Source organism: Dermacentor variabilis, chromosome 10 (assembly GCF_050947875.1).
Source record: "Dermacentor variabilis isolate Ectoservices chromosome 10, ASM5094787v1, whole genome shotgun sequence".
NCBI classification, from domain to species: Eukaryota; Metazoa; Arthropoda; class Arachnida; order Ixodida; family Ixodidae; genus Dermacentor; species Dermacentor variabilis.
This window is the reverse complement of record NC_134577.1, coordinates 44,286,746-44,309,047: the sequence shown is the minus strand read 5'-3', so window position 1 is coordinate 44,309,047 and position 22,302 is coordinate 44,286,746. Positions and strand designations below refer to the sequence as shown.

The following is a 22,302-nucleotide window of genomic DNA, read 5'->3' as shown; positions in this document are numbered from 1 at the left end:
GCCCGACTACCAGAAGAAGCGTGCACATCTTCCGTTGGACGATCGGCATCTGAACTTCGTGTAAGTCATGTAGCTGTGAGACCTGCGTCTCCGAGATATTAATTTCCTGCAAAAAGAGCAATACCGCGATTCCCAGATGACGCTTCCAGTGTCCGTACGACTTCTGATGTGATCAACGTGACGTCTCTGGAGCCTGTCGTCCTCAGTGGTGTAGCGATTGGCGTTATGCACTTTTGTACCTGGCATCCCTTCTCGATGTATAATGCTTTACCGGCGAGCGTGAAGCTATGAAAGGCCCTTCACGCTGCATCGTCGTTTTCTCAAAACCAGGGAGCTGGCGTCTAAACCAGCGTCACATGAGACTAACGGGCAAGTCGTTTATGTTCCGTATCTTCGGTTGTTCGATCACTCGGAGCTGACGTACGAGACGAGCGCCCACCTGTAGTAAACTGGACCCCGTATCACAACAGTGGACGTTTCAATTGACCTCTCGCCGCATTCCAACTATATTACAGCTGCTAGCCACGCGGGCTTGTTAGGGAAGTTCCTGATCCAGACCTGGTAACCAGGGGAGGTATTCTGTAAGAGTCCACCTAGCGGACATGTCCATTTCGTCTGCCGTTGAAGTTCTGATTGGCGGGGGCTGTGCTGCGCGTTCGCAGCAATCAGGTGCTACAGCCAATCAGAACTTCGGCAGCATAGGAAATGGACATGGACAGAACACCGCCCCAGGTGCATAATCTGTTCTCATGTCTTCCACCTTTCCTTTTCGATGTCTTTCCGAGGTGTATAGCGCGTTCAGATGAGACGAAAGCTGCCTATACGGTATATTAATTCGCCTGGCGTTTTATGAGTTTTAAGGTGTGGTTTCCTTCTTACGGGTTACGACCAGACGTTGCACAGCTGGACGGAAACAAACGCGAAGCACCCATCGGCAAGAACCATCGGCAAGAACCATCGGCAGGAACCATCGGCGGGAACCATCGGCGGGAACCATCGGCGGGAACCATCGGCAAAAGCGAGAGATACTGCTCCAAAGTTTCCTTCACGCCAAAGTCTAAGGAAAGAAATGGGCAAATTCATATGGCATAACAAACAAACAAACAGATTGACCGGTGCTGCGACTTGTAATTATGACTGGCTTTTCACCTCGGACTTGCAGACATGTCGAGAGCCCAGAGATAGCCCGCAATTGCTAAGACTGCTAAAAAATAAACAAAGCCATGATAAATGTTGCCACCAACGATCTAAAGTCCCACTTACGGCTTTGCGAGACAGGGCAATTGCTTATCAGCGAAGCAAATCGGACGCGTCGCTTGCACAGATGTGGCTAATTCTCGCAGTTTCTGCAGCTTCGATGAACCGGCACGTCCAAAATCAGCATTTCTGGCATTTGCAAAGTGCTTCAGATAGCATTCAGCGCCGGATACAAAATGTCAACTGCCGAAGCATTGCCAACCACGCTGTTCATTTTGAATATGCGGTGAAGCGCAGTAGACGGGACAAAGTATGCCTAGAGAGACCGGACAAGCGCATATATCCTGTCTGTCTCGCCTTACTTTGTCCTGTCTATTGAGCTTCACCGTACATGTACTCAAAACATGCATCATCAACTGGCCCAAACGCGTACCCTTCTGAAACCAATAACACTGGTTTGGATCCGCACAGCTAACTGTGCCGATCGAGCCATTACGTGGATATACAGGGCTACTGGAATTGAGGACGTGGATTACAACTGAGTTTAGATACTACATCTCTGTCTTAGGCAGTGATTTTAAATTCTGGGATTTTACGTGGCAAAACCACAATATGATTACGAGGCACGCCGATGTGGGTTAGACTCCGGATTAGTTTCGACCGCTTGGATATATCTTTAACGCGCACACAATGCATGGTTCACGAACGTTTTTGAATTGCGCCCCCATCGAAATTCAGAAGTCGCAGCCTATATATTGAATCCCGCGCCTTCGGGCTTAAGAGAGCAACGCAAGAGCCACTATGCGTGGCGGGTAGTTTGGCAGTGATGCTAAGCTAAGCAAGGTACTTTATACGATGGTCGTGCCATTGTCTTTCATAACTGAATTTGAATTGTCATTTAACGTCCAGAGGCTGCATAAGGGGCTATGAAGGACGCTTTATAATGAAGGTCTCTTGGTTAAGTAACACAAGTAGCTTTCTTTCTCTCTCTTTTTTTTTTTGTGCGACCTTCCGAGCTAGTGGCTATGACGTCGCACCGCTGAGCGCGAGGTAGAGGGTTCGATCCCGGCCGTCGCGGCTGCATTTCGATGGAGGAAATGCAAAATCGCTTGCGTGTACTTACATTTATAGGTACATTACAGAACGGGGTAAATTAATCCTCGTCGGTCCCAGTGCGGAACAATGTTAGCAATGAAAAATACCCTAAACTTACCCGATCTTTCATCCCGTAGAAAATGCACTCGCCTTTCGCTATTTCATAAAAATTTCCGCTTTAACCCTGTATTAAAAGAGCAGCTTCTCACACAGCCATTTTATGTTTCATCTCGATCAGACGAGTAGGTGTGCCGTCATGTAAGACTATAGTCTTTACAGTTATTCTTTCATTCCTCGAACAAGCACGGAATGAAACCACCTTCCCACTGCCATCGCCGCCATCACAGACACTACTGACTTCAAGAACGCCATTCAACATGCCTTTGCTTAAATCCAATGTTCTTTGCACAAATTGTTATGTTTACCCCACTCCTTCCTGTAGTGCCTCCGGGCCCTGAAAGTAAATAAATAAATGAATAAATAAATAAATAAAATTTAAATCGCCATTTGTAAAGCAAAATTTAGTGTCCCCAAATATTTTATTTGCACATCCTCGACTCTTGATATCGATGCAAAGCATAGCCCTAGTGCATGTGTAGCAAAAACAATTTTAAAAAGTAATAAACCAAAGTTTCTGTAATTCAGAAGTTTCAAGGGTAATCACGTATCAGTAAAGCCGGATGAACCTGAAAACCTACGGACAGCATTACCGACTGTTCCACACCCGCTGTAACACGTATGCCTGCAAGGAACACTTATATCGAGAAACATGCACTGTCTCTGAAATTTTCATCGAATCATCACAGCTGAAACTGGCTGCTCGCTGCTGCGGCTATAATTGGGAACGGAGCACACCTGGTTGTCTATAAGCGAAATAAGCAATCAATAACGTACAGCTACATGCGCCAACATACCGTACTCGTGAAAGTAACTGCAACTGAAAGGGCGTCGAGGAAATACGCGAGGTGAGACTGTTCTAGCTACAAGCACTTGGATCCACCGGCGCTGTAAGCATGCACAGCGAATTCATTGGCCACTTGCGACGCGATATTTGGCGCATTTCTTCAGTCGGTGCCAACTATAACCTCTCGGCAGTGTTCGGGCGTGCCGCGGGTGTGATCAGCGGCACCTTAATTAACCTAGCTAACGTCGCTAACGATGCTAACTCGTTGCTAACGTGGCTAGTCTGGCGAAAGGTAAGACTGAGTGATTCATTGCAAACAAATCCGCTTATTAGGTTTTGCGCATCTAACTGAAGAAGTATTCGGGACAGCGTGGACACTAAAAGCGATTAGTAAAAGGAAAAAAAAGACAATTCGTACGAAACTGCCGGCCATTCATTAATAAAGTTACTTCTTCTTCTTCTTCTCTCTCTCTCTCTCTCTCGTAAAGTAGTTGCAACGTTGTTACGCAAATGTTCGCCTCCTCGTCTGAGCTACTGCAGGCGGTAGAATTATTCTACTTGCTACAGCCGATTTTTAAGAATTCTGTTCAGATTAGAAAAATGAACGAACATGCACAAAACCTGGCATATCAGCGTAGATAAGCACTGTTTGCCCCGGCTTAGTAGCGAGACTGCTGACGTCATATGTAAGGATTGAAGCTGCTAGCGGCTTAGTCCTGGCTCCCGTTGCGGTTTGCCGAAAATAGGGATATGTTATAAGACAATCAATCAATCAATCAATCAATCAATCAATCAATCAATCAATCAATCAATCAATCAATCAATCAATCAATCAATCAATCAATCTTATTAACGTGCCCAGATGGAACCTGCTGGTCTTGGTACTGGTTCACGCGATAATTGGTACAATATACACACACCAGTGTGGTGGCGTGGAGCGGAGGTAGAACATCGGGCTTCTGCTTTGAAGGTCGTAAGTTCGAATGCTGCTCCAGTCCACTACATTTTCAGACTTGGAGCCGCAAAAAAAAAATTAAAGAAAATGTCGAGAGCCAGTGGGGCTATACTGGTGCAGGCGCAACCAAAATTAGGAAGGCCCACTAAGCTTCAACCAAGACACTTTACCGATGTATATTGGTTGGTGGGAAAAGACGGACTATGTGCGAGGACACAGTTCCAACTTCAAGTTTCGCTTGTGACCCAGTGTATATCGATGACGTGGATTGACTTGTTTGACGATATTGGGAATGTCTGCAACATTCGTCGCTGGCATGTCCGCAACAATTTATGTGGACGCACGCACGCACGCACCGTTATCGTGAGACGCAAAGTTCTCGGTCCATTCCTGTATTTAGGCCGTCCCTGTGCCCAAAAAGTATCTAGAATGCTATCATGCAGACTCCTCTTTCCTCTTATGACGAAACCTTCCACCGTGTAAGTCGTTCTTTCAACCCTCTTGTGTTAAGTTATCTGTTCTGCGTTGTCCGTTGTGTGCGATGGCCGAACCTTGTGCAAAGCCTAGCCAATCGTGGGGAATCATGTGTAAGAGACGCTAAAGGCGAAGCGTTGCAGTATGCGATGTGAAGCAGTGACTGTCGCTGAACCTTTCTACCTGTCCATATCAAATTATACTATAACTTGTAAGCAATTTCAGAGCATAAAAGAAAAATAAAACTCGGAGAATTTACTGGCAGCACGAGCACATTGTGTAATAGGTTCCTACCGATCTTGTACGCAGCTGTCCCGTATACTCCCAACTCTTGCATCCCTCTGTCGTGCATTCGACCGATCCCGAAGGTGAGCTAGGTTACGCAGGCACGCACGAATAACGCAGACACAAAAACCACGTGATCCCTAACAGCAATCCGCCGTATAACTTGCTATGGATAATGAAATGACCCTCTACCCACAGTAACCTGACTGTCGAACAACAACAAAAAAAAACTATCGACCGATTTTCTTTTATTGTATGGATATATACGTGCACTACAATGTGAACATACATTTATAACATCAGGATGCATGCCGACTCGCTGCAAGTTTGTTGCAAAAACTGTTTAATAGCCTTTTGTGCCTCCGCAAAAGTCGCGCGTGCCACCCTTATGCGTCACGCGTATAAGCCTCTGTAAACGCCACCCCTTTGTTCCCGGCGCTACGTCGAGCGTGAATGTCTCCGCGGTCAGCATTGAACCGGCTGGACTCGAGACCGCTTTCGGAAGCGAAGGAACATGCGCAAAGTCGACAGGTCACTGCGACCGTCTACAGACTTGCTGCGCATCTTCCAGTGCGTGTGCACGTGACTGTAGCACTCTCTCTCTCTCTTCCCTTCCCTTCGATATCTCTGTTTACGTGCTTCTGTCCCTTTCCCCCAGCGCAGGGTAGCAAACAGGACGTAAACGTACGGTTAACATCTCCCTGCCATTCCTGTCTTCAGTTTCTCTCTCTACTGCGTCAGCCGAGAGCAACACTCCGTTGCTGCAAGCATTGGCGCAGCAAGGTGGCCTGGAGAGTTTACGTGCACTGACATTATTGCCCCGCCACGTTGACTCGGAATTCACCGTTCGCTAAGGACCTCACGACTTTGTTGTGAATCGTGCCTTTGTACTGCGGGGACTGACTTGGCTCCGCTGCCAAATGTACGCACAGGGACCTCGGGCATTTTTTTTTTTTTTTACAGTGCTGCATGCAGTGTTGTTTGGAAGCTCAGCCGAATCCAGCCTGGCTGACGAATTCTTGGCAGACGTTTGCTGTTGTTGCTTTCGAACCCATCTAGCAGTAAACAGCCCGGCTAACACAGTCAGGAGTCGTTCGCTTATCGATGACTCAACTGGCGCCAGCGGGCGGGTCACCGTCATAGAATCCGTGTTTATCGCTCTCCGAGTATGCGCGGATGGGTTCAGCGCCTAGCCGCCACACATCTTGCTACGCCCATGGCGTCCTGCTTCTGAGCAGGAGGGCTCGGGTTCGATTCCTTAGTCGCGGCGGCCGCATTTCTATGACGCAATGCAAAAAAAAGAAATACTCCTTTGTTTATGTTTAGGCCCACGTTTAAGAACCCCTGTCAGTCAAAACTGATCTGGGCAGGGTCCATTAAGTAACTCTCAAGTGGCAGAAGTTGATCCGGAGCTCCCCACGACGGCATCTCTCGGAGGGAATTACGTTGCCCTTGTGTATACTGAGCACGGTTATCGTGCATTATCCTGCAGGAATGCGTGTACGTTGGTTGTGTTTACTCAAAGAGAAGTGCCGTTTCCTTGCACTGCCTATAGGCCGATTCCGAAGGCAATGTGTTAGGTTTTAGTTTACCGGCAAACATCTGCGCCGTAGGCAGCCGGTAGCTCTCAGGGTAACTGGCTAACTCGAAAAGAAAAAAAATAAAGGAAAGGAAATATAAAAAGAAATCGCATATGTGTGCCAGTTTGAGCAACTCATCCATCGAAGTAATCGTACTTGTACAAGCAAGTCCTCGCACCCTTCGGAAGTATTGGGAGTCCGTTTGCTGGCTGTTCTTAGTGATGATTAGCCACCGACGCCCTGATCACACGGACTCCTCGGGGCTCCCACGCATGGGTATACTGTAACACCGCCCCGTCAGGTTTCGCTATCGCAGCCATACGAACTCCTAGCTGACCTCCAACGCGCAGGTGGAGCCGGTAAGACACGACGTGAAAAAAAAAAAAAAAAAAGGGGGGGGGGGGAAAGAGCGCAAAGAAGTTTTCTATTTGAGTCAGGTATATGCACAAGAGAACCTTTATGATCATCGCTAATCAGGTTTCACGGCAAACATTCGGGACTCAGGCGCTAGGTGGCGTTGCTGGCTGTCTAATACTAGAGTTGCTGTATATATGCTACCAAAGGTAGCACATACCTTTGGTAGCATATGCAGTAACTCTATCTGATACTTGATACCGAGCACGCCGTCACTGCATGAAAGTGGCCGTTAGGTACCGTTAACAGCTTGACAGTGAAAAAAAAAAACGAGAAGAAAAAATCGCGGAAGTCGGAAGACTGCAGCGTTTCCTTCGGTGCTGAACTCATTCGTCGTGCCAGCAGCAGACTGTAGTAGCGGACACTGCATGTCAGCTTCTCGGGAACGACTTGCGATACACACAACGATGCGCATGAACGAATATATACATTCGCGTGAAACGCCGACATTGTCAAGAGTCCTGTGTGGCGCGTAGGGCTCCGCACAACTTGCCAAGCTCCATCGGTGCGCGACAGCGCCTTGGTTAGCGCGTCCTGCTTCAAATCTCCCATTGCCGGAGGACCAAGAGTTCGAATCTCGGCGGTGCGCGCCACGTTTTGCTTAGATTCACTGAACGACGAGGGTGACAGCGGGGGACGAGGTGGCAGCTCGACGACACGACAACGATTCGTCATCGTTATATTGGTCACCGTTATCGATGAGGACTTCGTCCTTGTTATCCCCCCTACAAACGGAAAGAACAGACCAACATTAAGAAACTATATAAATGCCGTCGCAGTAAAAGAAATGAACCGACAGCAATGGTGGTGCGCTGCAGAGCTCGAGGTCGTGGGTGCGATCCCTGTCGCGGAGGCCGCATTCCGATGAAGGTGGAATGAAAAAAAATAAAAGAACAGCTCGTGTACAGTGCAATGGGCGCACCCTAGAGAGACGCAGGAGCTCTAAATTATTCCCTAGCCCCCCACAATACGGCGTGGTGTGCCTCATAATCGGGTCGCGCTTTCGGCACGCAAAACCCCAGGATTTCATTGCTGCAAAGGACGGAAAGCACGCTGTTCACTGTGCAAACCGCGCGTGAAGCAAGCGAAATCTCTCTCTCTCGTCGTCTCGTTCCTTCGCTTGTACGCACAGGCATGCGCCTAAACTGACACGGCGGGAAGCGATCGACACAGCCTGCATGGGTTCGCAGTTGCCGCGTTATTGCCAACACCGCGAGTCAATGAGAAAACGTTGCAGCGGTTACCCATGCGGCCGCATCGCCGTGCGGCCTTGGCATTGCGAAAGACCCGCGCGCTCGTTTCGCGAAATCGCCGCAAAAAAGAAAAAAAAGAAAAAAGAAACACACGGGCGTATAGGCGTGTATGTACTATACTACTACGCCCGAGTCACGAACGCAAGCCGAAAGACAATGGGAAACTTCACCGTCGCAAAAGGGCTGCAAAAGCAGCTGTTGTGACGAATAATCTAACCGTTGCATCCGGCCCCCGTGTAACCCTCCGACTCTGTGCACAGCTGTACAGAGCACGAACATAATGGATGTCTATAGACGAGATGTCAATGAAGTGACGACGGAAGCAGACGACTCTGACCGACGGGGGATAAAAAAATTAAGACTGACCTGAAGTATTGCGCGCGCGAGTGAAACCGTAGCGCAGAAATCTCGGAGCGAAGCAGCAAAATACGGAAAGTTGTTCTTGAGGTGGGGACACACGCTGTAAAACCCATTTGTTTCGCGGCCCGAACTGTTCGCGAATGGGGGGGACTTTGGGCGCGTATTCGCAGCTACTACGCGATTTCTGGAATGTGTCGCACGGTTCATTTGGGTCGAAAGAGCTCCCTTGCGTTTTTGTTTCCCCCGACTACATTGCTATATTATACGTGGTTCGGCGATACTTCGTCTGGTTGGGAGGAGGCATAATGAAAGGTGAAACAGAAGCGCCGACCAAAAATGAAAACGGCTTTCTTACGGCAAGCCGAAACGCCTTCAAGTTTTTAAGACCTGTTCATTCTTGGGCGGCGTTTCTCTGCTTTACCTTTCATTATAGCTTTGTATTTTCGCAGCAGAGCAGTCTGTTTAGCCCTCTACGTAGCACTTCAGATACACGAAGTTCGACGAGTCGCCTCAATGATTCGTCGAAGTACGACAGTCCCTCTACATGCTAAGTCAGATTTCTCGCATAGCATTTGAGAGGACTGGCACAGCGCAAGCTTGCGCTGCCAATTAAATCGAACGCGTTACGCTTCAGTGGATGTAGGAAGCAAAACTGTTTATGAATTTCGTTGTCTGAAGCCACGCACTGTACTATAAGCCTAGATGAGCGGCCGTTTAATAATCTGAACGCATTTTAAGAAAACTGCAAGTAGCTCGCTGCTACTGAGAAAACGCACGCAATGAAAAGCAATAAAAGCGCGCTTGTATTCGTTTTAAGCTGGTATTAGTGAATATGGGCTAAATGCACATGCATAAAAGGAAGTGTTTGATCGCTTATACGAATGAGTCGCGTATATCACCGCTTAATGGAGAAATGATACGACAGTAATCACACAGTAAGCTTGTAACCGAACGAAAAGGAAACAAAGTGTAACGCATTACATGGCAGCATAGGTGGCTATTCGCTTGCCCGTCCATCTAGCACTATGTCGGCCAACTAGCCGAAACTAACGCCACGTTGAAGTTCACAGAATAATTAGCTTGACTAGCAACAACTGAAACAATAAAGACCAAAGATCTCGTCCACGGCAGCCGCATTTAAATGGGGGCTGAATGCAAAAAAAAAAAAAAAACCGCTCGCGTACTTAGACTTGGGTGCACGTTAAAGAACGCCGGGTGGTTGAAGTTATTCCGGAACTTCACCTACGGCGTGCCCTATATACACATCGTTGGTGTGGCAAGTGTTACCTGAAATTTACACCAAATAAATGTTGCGAGTTTTGTGTTTGAAGTATGGCGCTCGCGAGTATGACATCGCTTGTACCTCCACGGGAACATTTGTTAGCGTTTGTAAGCACGAGTGGGAACTGGTTGGGTGTCATTTTATTCTTCGAGTCTCGCCGGGCAAGCACGTCTAATCGCGATGCTCTAAGATGCGCGTTGCTGACGATGAACAGTTTCATAGCATTTAACCGCTTCAACGAAAGTTTCGCTTCGCACAGACTCAACCTGCGTGTTGGATCTGTATAATATTTTATACAGCGATGGCGCCGTCGTTTTCCCAGCGATAGCCACCGACTCCGCAAAAGAGTTCCCCAACGCCATCTCGACGCAAAGGCTGTCTCTGCGTTTCACGTCCACCTGTCGGCGAGCTGCCTCTGAGTCGAGTAGTAGTAGAAACATTTATTTCGAAGGGAAAGAAGTAGTTGTCGAAGACTTGGGCGGCGGATGGAGAACTCATTGCAGAGCCCCTGTGGCCTGTGCTGCTGCCCTCGAACCGAGAGCTCGAGCGGCAAGAGACGTCTTCAGCGAGATCCCTCACTGGTGCCGAAGGGAAGCTGTTTTTTTTTTTTTTTTAAACAAGCAAACCTAGACAATCGGCATCAAGAGGCTTCGCGGTAGGAAGGAGCGCGCACCATAGGGGAAAACAACGAACGGAGCAAACAAAGTAGCAAAACGCGCTAACGACGCACCAGTCAACGTCAATCATAAAAGTCGCCGCGCTTTTACGACGACGATTGTCTACGTGCGTCCAGAGCGAGCAGGTAGGTAGGTAGGTATAGGGGAGCTTCGTGGTTGAGAGCGACCGCGAACGTCGTCGAAGGGGTGGGGAGTGGCGGAGATGGGAGAGGGAGACGGAGGAGGAGGAGGTTGAAAGAGCGGCGCTATATATCTTATCCGAGTCGGGCCCGGTGAGCCGTCAGTTATTTCCTGCCGCGCTTTAGCGACGTCTCGCAGGCTACGCGAGGAGGGGAGACTACGACGCGGGCGCGCCGAGAAGAGGAAGACGACGACGCACGTTCGTTTGCGGTTCGCCAAAGCGCGCGTACGGCTTCCCCCCGCACGAAGGATTACTGCTACGTTGCCGGCATCGGCTTCCTCCGCGGAGCTCCTCGCGTACGCTACACGATCCGGCAGCCGGTTTTACGGGGCGCTGCAGAAGTGCGCGGACTTGTTGCTTTTTCGTGTTTTCTTTGGACACGGCGGCGAGTTTGTGCGAGCACGGGGGAGGCGAACGTTTGCGGTACAATTCGGAGGACAGTGAACTCGGCGAAAAAAAAAAAAAAAAACATTTTCCGCCGCGATTCGGCAGTTGCTGTCCAGCTTCGGAGAGCGACCTGTTACGTGAGCCCGATCGAAGTGGTTCGCAAGGGACTGCATCCCGCGCTATTACAGGCCGATTCGTGCCTTACATTTATCGCGACTTCGACGGCACTTCGCTCCTGGAGCCCGGCGAAGACATAACGGCCAGGGCGTGTTTGTGAACAAGACGACGAGATTGCTACTTTGCATCGCGCTTCTGCAGGAAAACTCGTGGCAGAGAGAGCAGTTCTTTTACGCAACGCTGAGAATCTGTACATCTTTGTCCCAAGACTGAAAGCGATATTTCCACGAAGAAGCAGGCAAAGTGTTGGCAAGAGCGCCGTCGTTCAGCATTTCCTGCTCAGTCGTCGTCGGATTGGAAAGGACGCAGTATTTCTAACAACTCGATCAAACTTCCACTGGGATCGGCACTTTTGATCACCTTTCCGCCGAAGCTACGGTGCTGATACAACTCCCCAAGCGGCTGAGGCAGACTCTGGGCCATTCGGCGTCGTCAAAGTCTTCGCAGGAGCCCAGTACATCGAATCAAGGTGAACCGCGTTGGCCTCAAGACGGTGACCATCGTGTGGCGTTATGTATGAGGCTAGTCATTCTGTAAGCATACGTGTCAGTACGATCGAGTCATCGATTGTATTATCCGACGCAGAAGGGACAAGGAAAACGCCGAGTCGAAGAGATCTTGAAACTGCGTGACTGTCGGAGACGAACTGACATTTAGGGGTTTCGCGAACCAGGAGGTATCCCCGCGACTACATCGTCGACGAACCTTCGAATGTGCTTACGCCATAGTAGAGCCATCTGTTTTTCATCGAACTGACAAGAAGCAGCGGGCACCAACCGTTCTCAACTGTGCGTTCCAGCACAAGACGCCGCTTCCGGGCTGAGCTTAGACGCCAGGATCGATTAGGTGAGTAAAGCCAATACTATCCTAATCTAGTAGACAGATGTACCTGATATTTTTCCATTTTTGTCCCTGAAGGATAACGTGGCGGGCTTACTACGTGGTGTACAAGAAATAAGATGTATTGACCGTAATACAAGGAACTGTCGAAGTCACTATTTCAGCAGGAAAACCACAGACCTTGCTGCGCTCCACAAAGCAGGAGAGGAAATATAGTAAGGGCACAATTATACTATATATGATTAAGGGCTCAGTTAAGACGCGGAACGCATGTCACGGGCTTCGGCTCACGTGGTCCCCAAAAACCTAGATTCATGGTGCGCGAGTATCGGAAAGCTATTGGCGGGTCAGAACAACGTCCTTTTAAAAACTATTGCTTCGGTTGGAAGGGGCTGCCAACAACACGTTGATTGCGGACAACGTTCAACAACAGTGTGACAGCAAACCTATAGAAGGACGATGGCATTCTTGATCTAGTATGTGTACAGAAAAGCAGTTTCTTCGAAAAAAAAAATGAGAGTCGTTATCTTAATACCTTGAAATTTTCAGATATTGAGGGGGTGTCGATACAGATCAATTTGCTCTTGAACATTAACAGCCAAAAGAAATCATGATGTCGAACCTGTGGATCATTTAACCTTCCACGAGGAACGCTCGTTCTGCTCGAACACGCCGAACAAATTTTCTTTCCTCTTCTATATCAACTCAGCAGGAAACGAGTATAGAGGGGCGTAATTAGTCTGCGAGGATGAACTTGTCTGAGTCAAAGTAAGAGCTGCTTATTGCTGCCGCAAAAACAAGAACAGTTTCCTTTTTTTTTTTTGTTCGATGCATTTGTGGAGTTTGGGTCAACAGTGAATGACTCTGGGTGAACATCATATATCGCTTCCTGAGGTCCTTCGAACTTTGAATGGCCGCGTGCTTATTTGCGTTGAGATAATACGCTATAAAGCTTCTTTGTTGCAACGTACAAACGCGCGATATGGGTGACGCCTCGGTGGAGAACCACCTGGAGTTTCCCGCGGCATGCACAGAAAGCACAGTACACGAGTTTCTTTTTTTGTCTTTTTTTGCATTCTGACCCCATCGGTATGCGAACGCTCCTACTTGGTAGTCGAACCTGCGACCTCGAGTGGCGGGTGGGTCATATCCAAAATTTCGAGCGCATAACGCTGACGTCCCACCGAAACGTTTTCGCGTGCAATCCGGTCCCACGCGCTACTTTTGCACAAGTTACACGAATTAGGCATAAATTCCGCATAAATCCCGTAAATAAAATAACACGGCAAAGATGTAGAACTTTTGGACTGCGTACCACAAAGACTGACTGCCGCGTACCGTGCCGTGTAGTGTCTGTCACAGAAGTCATGTTTTACCGGCTGTTACGCATTGCTTCACTGCATATCGCAGTCGTAAAACGTACACCTGCTTTAGCACAGGCGTTGAGAAGAAATAAAACACGTGACGTGTTCTCGCGTGCACTCCGGCGTTGTGAAGAAGCGGGACACTAAAGTGGGAAAAAATGACGCAACCAGCTCTTTAATCCCAGATGTTATTTGGATTAAATTATGGGGTTTTACGTACCAAGACCACTTTCTGATTATGAGGCACACCGTAGTGGAGGACTCCGGAAATTTTGACTACCTGGGGTTCTTTAACGTGCACCTAAACCTAAGTACACGGGTGTAAGTTATTTGGATTGTGGCATTCAAAACAAGTACAAAGCAGCTCCCCAACTGATACGCTTCTGCATGTATAGACCACGTATTTCAGCAGAATTCCTGCACATCTTTTTTTTTTAAATAAATCTAGAAATGCTAGTTACTTCATTGAAATTCCATGTCTTTTCCATAAGAACTGTACGGTAAACATTCAGAAATGTTTCAGTATGCTCGACATAGTTTGCGACATTTTCCTAAAAAGTTACTGTATAGTGGAAACTGGCCCTGCGATCGTCCACTTACCGTGAGAATGCTGACTAGTATTAGCCTATATTTAGCATCCTTGTATTTGTCTAGTCTTAGTGCTCGTGACTGCAAACGTTCTTTTGACGTTATGCCACGTCTTTCAAAGTTTCCGAGCGCTTACACTTCTTCAAACGCAGCAACGGCGATAAGTTATGCGAGCGTGCGCATTCGGTTGCGAATGGTACGCATCTGTAACGCGGCATTTTGTCGAATTTTGTCAAAACGCGGTCACGATGCCGTTTGATGCCAGAAGGGCAGCGGTTGGGGAAATCCATGTATTGTCCGTCACTCCCATGCTGACGGAGAAGTCATCCTTTACAAGGGTTGCTATGTGGGCTTGTTGGTAATGCATCTTTTCAAGGGGTGTACGGTAGCGCGACTAAAAGACGGGACAAAAGAAGACACACGGGGACACACACAGCGCTATGTAGCGCTGTGTGTGTCCCTGTGTGTCTTCTTTTGTCCCGTCTTTTAATCGCGCTACATACCGTACACCCCTTGAACATCCTTTACAGCTCCCGTACATGCGCTCCCGAGCTTCCTCTGGTAATATACTTGCAGGAAATTATAGTTTGCGGCTCCTAAATGCATGGCAAAACCAAACGCTCAAAGTTCTAGAAAGTACAGGCTACTTGAGAACATTCCGGATGCGTGGAATGGTCAGGAGAAAAAAAAAAATGAAACGCACGCCCCTGAATGGTCGCCGCGAGTGACAGCTGATCCAGCCTCCGCCTGGAGACAAAACAGCGTCGTAAACACGAGAGAGCTGGAGAAGACGAGACAAAAAAAGAAAAAGAAAGAAAGTAATATCAAGGCTGAAGACGCGCGGCCGCTGTGCGCCGCGAACCACGCGGTCGCAATCAAAATACACGGACGCCAGCTTTCATGGTTGGGTGTCCGATTTCACTTATCGTTGTCGCTGAGTCGTCGCGGACCGTTGACAACGCCCGGTGTGTAGAATGTCACCCGCTCGGTATAACTGCTTTGCTTTCTTCTTCTTCTTCTCTTTTCATTCTCTCGCTCTCCGATTTCCAAACGCAATCTCAATCCGCTCTGCGCCAACTGATAACGACTCTCGCGTCGCAGCGGCATTTTCGCGTACTTCCCGCATACTTTGTTGTGTTTCGGCGACCCGTTTGTCCCGACCTCGACATTCAGCCACATTCGAGAAGGATGTCTTCCCGCGGTTGCGTCCCTGCGTAGAAAATTGCCCGGGTCAAGTGGCCAAACGTACCTTCCCAGAAGGGACACAATTACGCCACGATGCTCCGTTTTTGTGTATGTGGCGCTTTGTGTGCTTGCGCCAGATTGCGTCAGGATCCGTGGTTCTTCATGCGAGTTCGTCTGTGGGATTCCGTGTGCGGATTCCCTGCGTGGATTCGCTGCGTGTGTGTGCGTGTTCGTGTGTGCGTGTTCGTGTGTGCCTGTAGAGATGTGCTTGAGTGCAAGTGTGTTTCTTGCGTGTGCATGCCAGAATGTAGCTGCGATACGTGCTGATACAGCTGAACAAAAGGACATTGATAAGAATGCTCGCAGTTCGAGCTTGTCGCGACACGATCGGCCAATAATGTGAACGATGCATAAGCAATCGAAGGCAGAGTAGAGCAAACAGAACACATGCGCGCATAAATCAATATGCAACTGCCCATGCATGCGGGCCACTATCGTCCGTGAATGCGCGCTTGTGAGTGGCGCGTGCGTGTAGCTGTCCGCGAGAGATTTCAAAAAATAAAAAAAAGAAATAAGGAGGGGTGTTGGTTTTGACCACTCCTTATTTTAACATGCACCTGATCTCAGAGCCTCATAGCGGCTTTGTCCTCCAGCCCCGTAGAATGCGGTCGCCGCTTGCATAGAACAGAACCAGTCACGTCGCGTTCAGCAGCTTCCAAAATAATACAGCTGGAAATCAGTGGCCGTCTACGTCGTTTGCGTTCTTTCAAGCTCTGTGTGTATGCGTTGCACAAACTTGGTTTTCAAGAACGCTTCGGCCACTGACTCAGCGCGACGGGTGTCACCTTCTGCCTTTGCGCCGCTTGCGATATGACGTACTTAATTGCTCAAAAGACTGCGCAGCTCAGCGCTCCCTGAAACGTTGACTGCAGATACTGAGTATACAGCACAGTTGCCCTGTCTGAGCGACAGTGTTGCGACCTGGAAACCAGCAGGCTGCTGCGCTCTTGTGTGCGATAACAACAATGGGATTACGCGGTGGTGGACGAGTTCACAAAGCAAAGCGAGACATGAGAGTGCGTAGCAAAAAAAAAAACGAAAACAAAGAGAAACAGCAGAGCACGCGCTCAGCGTTTCTGTTTTTTGGAGTTTGAGAGTTGAGCTCTCGGAGTGTGGAGAAGAGAGAAGCTCTCGAAGCGGTGAAAGCTCTCGAAGCCCTTTCGAAGAAGTTCAACAAGCGTACTTAAGTCAGAGCGACGTCGCAGTTCAGTTCGTGTTTACCGTTTCTTTAATCCCAGCTCCCTTCCTGAATTTGGGGAACCCCTATACAGGTCACAGCAACATTTAGCTGTGCCAAGGACATACGAATATATATATTATACACGCTCCATCTTGAAGAGTTTCACCTGCAGTCACACAGAAACAAAACGCTAACGCATAAATACAACCGCGAACACGATTAAGTACAGGGTACTCCATCTCGAAGAGCCTGTCACGCAGAAATAAAACGCAAACGGAACGATACAGACGAGAACATGACTAAGTACAGGGTTTCGTTGAAGGCTGTCAAAAACACAATTTTCGCAACCCACTACGCACAGCCGTATAAGTTAGAAAGCATGAGCTTTCGGAGTGTAGAGAAGAGAGAACCGCTCGAAGCGGTGAAAGCTCTCGAAGCCCTTTCGAAGAAGTTTAAGAAGTCAAAATGACGACGCAGTCCTGTTCTTGTTTACCGCTTCTTTAATACCAGCTCTCTTACTCAATTTACGGAATCCCTACAGATCAACAATATTTAGCTGTGCCAAGGATATAGGAAAACATATAATTAAGCAGTGCCAAAATATGGAGTGAGGCAGAACGCTACGTAAGGAGGCAATTGACGAAGAAAGGGGTTGAGCGATCGCTCCATCTTGAAGAGCTTGTCCACGTGCAGTCATGCAGAAATAAAACGCAAACTCAACGATGCGAACGCGACCATGTGCAGGGTTTCGTTGATGCCTGTCAAACACTGACAGTTTTCGCATCCCCCTACAATACAAGCGAATGACATTGCTAAGATAACACAACGCTGACCGATGTGGTGTTTTCAAAGAGGCCGACGTTGTGCATTCCCGACGGAAGCCTTGTTCGCTAAGCTATAGCAGTCTCAAAACATCGAGCTTAGTGAGCGAAAATTTCTCGTGCGAACCAAGACGTCCGGCCCATGGCTATACTAATTTCGTCGTCCTGGCGTTATTGTTTTTTCTTCTTTTAAAACTATGATTACTTACACTGGACGAGATGTAATCCAATTATCGATTTCATCCAAACGAATCAATAGTTCACGTGTATCAAGTACATTCTTCCCACTTGGCTGTCATGACTCGAGCTTTGCATCCGGTTTTTCGTTTGCCCCTAGTTCTACATGAGTACATAACAAAAAAAAAGGCACACACTCGACTGCTGTAGGATACTTGCGTATCCATGTTCTTCAGTAGGCTTTGCGTAGTATTTTTACAGATCACTTATTGTTACAATATATATACGCCGCATTCGGTCTACTGCCGAACAAAGGCCTCTAGCAATGCGTATCTTAGTATCATGCGTGCATCCTGGTCAACGTCAACCCTTTAATTTCCTGAGATTGATGCCTGTACAACCGGATACCGAGGTAATGCATGCTGATTAATGCATGCCCAGACCGCGCGGGCCTGGCGCGGGCGAATCTACCTTGCGATGACGGTGCAAACTGCATCACGCGCGCCGCTATTTCGCGCCTACAGCACTTGTGGTTTCAGGGTTCTGTGCGACGAAACTCGCCGTAAAATGCAATGTTTTAGCTTCATTTTTATTTTTCATTTTCTTCCTTTCAAATGTAAGGAACAGAACAGAAGCGAAATTATCTAACTAGAGGGCGATCCAGCAGTGCGGCCAAACCGGATGTGCGCGCCTGTCGATGGTGATGACTGAACGGCGCGCACTATATATTCACTTATGCTTGGGCCACGCGCTCCGCTGTCCAACTTTCATTTGACGCTGATAGTACACACCTGCAACACTTTAACCTCGCCACTATACTACGCTCGGATCTCTGACGGCCCTAATTCGCCACCATTCTCTTTGTCGTGCGTACCCCCCGCAGTAGCTCAACAGCCTACTGGTTTCCCGTTCAACATACACTTTGGTGTCATGGTGCTTCACTGCACACACAGTCCATCACTTCCTTCCTCTTTTCTTCTATTCCCCTTTCCCTCACCCACAGTGTAGGATAGCAAACCGGACGCTCGTCTGGTTGACCTCCCTGCCTTCTCTCTCTCTCTCTCTCTCTCTCTCTCTCTCTGTTTTTAGTACATGATTCGTGGTGTGTAAACATCGTGCCCTACACATGGTTTTCCCGTCACGCTAGCACGACATATAATGACCACCCTTCATGCTCGAGCAAACACGTACGCGCAGAGCACGTGTACACAGGCGTGTACGCGACACTCGAGTCGAGTGCACCGTGCAATGCGTGCCGCAGACGTGCGCGACCCAAGCGAGACGCGTATGCACTCGTACGAGTCGTTTACAACCGTTCGAGTTGAACGTCAACCATTGACGACGGACACACGATACGACACGTCTACTGCCCCCACGCCTCACCGATGACGTCGCGCCGTCAACGTGTGAGCCAAAGTACACGCGGCGTTAACAACGAGAGAAATCGCGTTACTCGCCCTATTGTATTCGGGAGGCGTTAATGTGTACGTACGCTCACGTTATGCCATTGTCTCGTGTTGACGTCGATAAGGCGACGGCCGAGTTCATCGCACCGCCGTGTCACTCGCAGCGCGCAATCTCATTTACGGTGACCCGAAGAGGTGTTGCTATCTAAATACAGGGGAACGTAGCTAGGAATTGTTTTACTCGGTGTCGGAAGCATTGAATTTGAGTATATGCACTTAAAATAAAGGTTAAAATATATCCACTGTATGCTATGCTAGCAGATTTTACATTTCTAGCCGTCATTTGCATTTTTTTAGGAAAGTTCTTTAATTTCCTATAAATGCTGAAGCATCAAGTTCCCATCTTGATTGATAACTGGCCAATACAGAAAGACATCACAATTTTGTAAACAGCTCCTATCGAGGTATATTTTTTATTCAATTGGCGCAAGGGGCAATATGGCCAAAGAACGCCAGGCCGGTGTTAATGAGTTTGCGGTGGAGGTATGATTTACAAGAGGCAGGCGTTACGTGGCTGTAAAGGGGCCTAAAAAAACAGTCGCTGTATAGTGCGTGAAACCTTTACGTAATACCACTATGCCGATGGTTAATGAGATGTACTATATATGGACACGAAAGATACGTTGTGAAAGACAGCAATGAAACAATGGAACAGTGCGTCACCGGATGCAATTCTCGTTGAAGGAGCTAAATGCAATACTACACAGCCCCGCACGTCGTTTTAAACGAATGCAAACATGGGGAGACTGGGAAAAAAAAAATAATTACGTCGGCCAAATCGAAACAAGTATGTACGCCGTCTAAAGGTAATACGAGGCATGCTTACTTAACGAGTGGAAACTATTGTTCAGAAGTGATCTCCAGACTTTCGCTCTAGACTGACACGCATGCGCAAAAACCGCAGTTCTCCTGTATCCGAATCATTCGGCAGAGCCTCCGATTGTATCGGCATTTCTCCCTGCCGACTGCAAATGCCCTCGCCTTCTTAGCATTTGAACAGAATCCGACAACTTCGAACTAGAGAAGTGTCAAATTGAATAGGAGTCAAATAGTAAAGATTATTCTATTCGTGCTCGAAATTTCGAATATTCAATCAACCTTCAAAAAAGGAATGCGATAAGATGCATTGTGGTGACCGCATTTTTCGGTCTGTCGTCCTCAAAGGAAACTCTTGGTTCAAATTACCCTGCTTTGTTTCACACTGTTAGCGCCCGGTGCGCCAGTAACCAGCTACTAAATTCGTCTTAACTATTAGCAGAGTACAAGCGGCTATTAGCCTGCGTAGAAGAAGGCTATTAATATCAGCAAGATTGAGTATTACAAGGCTATTAGCAGGCTGTTAACCAGAGTGAATATCACTGTGAACCTTATTTCGCTGTGCGATTGATCTTGATACAGCGCGGTCACTGGGTTCGGGCGTCTTTTGTTTTTGCCTCAACAGTTCGATCAAACGAAGCTTGCTTTTAACAGGTATACATTATAGGCCGCTCCAAGAAACGACCGTAAAAATACATTCGCTCACGAGCATGTCGCACGCTCGGATGATCAGCAGTTCTTCGGTGACACCAACAGTTCGTTGAAGTGGTGTTACGTCGAGCTGTTTCGCTGCTTATGCGCGGAAAGGAGTCTTACGTGCAGATGAAATCAACCCCTAAGAACTACGTATACCAGGAGCAGATTGTGAACCGGAATTTACTGTACCTTTTCCGAATTTCGGACATTTATCGCCAGTATAAATGCGGCGAGAAGAAAGACACAGAAAGCTCGACACTACGTCGTAGCGGCGTCGGATTTTTACAAACAAAAGAGAAACCGTGGCGGAACTACTAGTACATGACTTTAACCGAGTAACAGCTTCGCGGACGCTTGCCACGCGAGCAGGCAATAGGGTAATTACTATACTACAGGCCGTCGTACGTCATCCGAGCGGCGTGGCGCAAACGTCTGTTAGCTTCAATGCGCGACCAAAGGTTTTCCCTTTCGGCGATATAAGTCTGGCGAAACGCGATGAGTTGTGACGCAACACGGTCTCGGGACCGCGTCGATTATCGAATTCACCGCACCACTTTATCTTTTTTTCCTTATTGGCACGGCCGTCTTCCGGGTGGTCACGTGTCCCCTCGCACGTTAGAGAATGCGCTCGAGGTCTATAGCGGTTCCGTATAAGGCGGGTCAGTGTCACCGCATCGCGACTCCCTGACGCCATTTTCAAGGTCAATGTGTGTCTTGCTATATCGCCCTAAACTGTACAATTTCCACGGGTGAATGAAGAGAATAAAATACCGCTCCCCCTAAAAACGAAAGGAAGAATAAGCTGATGCAATAATGCGCTCATCACGTAGCAAGTCGCTAACGTCATTGCAAGACCAATGTGCATCTCACTGCATTGTCTAAACTGTTCTGTTCATAGTCACGGATAGATAAAGGCGTCGATAAAACGAATGCGGAATCGATAACGCGCCCATCGCGGAATTCGCGGACGCTGGATAGCCTTCGCTCTGGCTTTCTTACTCTAAAAACCATATCGAATCCCGCGTTGACCTAACCTTGCACAAGTGGCGCTCTTGTGTAATCGGGCACGTGGACTCATAGTACATGCAAATGACTCGGTCACTCGACTCATCAATCGTTTCTATTGCACAAACCGAGGCAGCGCTAGTCGGTGTAGGGGTGGTTTTATTGGTTAATGATGACACTACACCCCCTTACCGAGAACTGATGTCTCAACGCTTGGAGGGTTTGCCGTTCCATTGCGTCACCCTTCCCCCGTCGGCCGGTATGTGGGCAACGCATCTGGGAATCAAACCCGCTGCGTCGTGTCGTGTCCAACGGCAAAACAGTAAAGGCATTAGCTTCGTCCAGATGAACTCGTCGCGACTTGGTCGAGTCAGAAGTCGAGCTGGCCGCGGTCGGGTCGAGCACGACCCTATTAGGTTTATGCGCATCTTTTCAAGCGGATTGGGCGAGTCAACCGACGCCGTGAAAGCAGGTTGGCCGAACTCCCCTCGGCGCCCGCTCGGCCCGACCCGCCAGCGTTTGCTCAAACCCGACCACTGCACTTGGACCCGACAAGTCAAGTCGACCCGACTTTTTTTTTTTTGTATGTGTGTGTTCACGTAGACGTATACAGTGGGCTACCGTGGTCTATGACTTGGCTGGCCTTCGATTCTGCCTCAGTGCATGAATTGGTGGCGTGCTATAGGCTCTGCATTTATTACACTTAATTTGCTGGTTCAGTCGTATCTGTAAAGCACACAGAGCTCTTCATTAAATAGCGCGTTATATTCAGCTTCTTTGACTGACTTGCTTTTCTATGATTTAGCCTTTGGTATGTGTGGCGAATGTGTGCCCGTTCTTGGCTAATAATCCTCCACATTGGGCATGTGCCACTGTGCCACGA

General features: G+C 48.3%; 1 protein-coding gene and 1 long non-coding RNA gene across 3 annotated transcripts in view; one reads left to right on the top strand and one right to left on the bottom strand.

The window, feature by feature from the left end:
* LOC142560444 (uncharacterized) overlaps positions 1-22,302 on the bottom strand; it is a 106,578-nt gene that overhangs the window by 73,741 nt on the left and 10,535 nt on the right. The window lies entirely within an intron of this gene.
* LOC142560443 (uncharacterized) overlaps positions 10,735-22,302 on the top strand; it is a 29,158-nt gene continuing 17,590 nt past the window's right edge. Inside the window, exon 1 of the mRNA XM_075672564.1 lies at positions 10,735-12,067. The gene's annotated coding sequence lies outside the window, so the exon portion shown is untranslated. The remainder of the gene's footprint in view (positions 12,068-22,302) is intronic.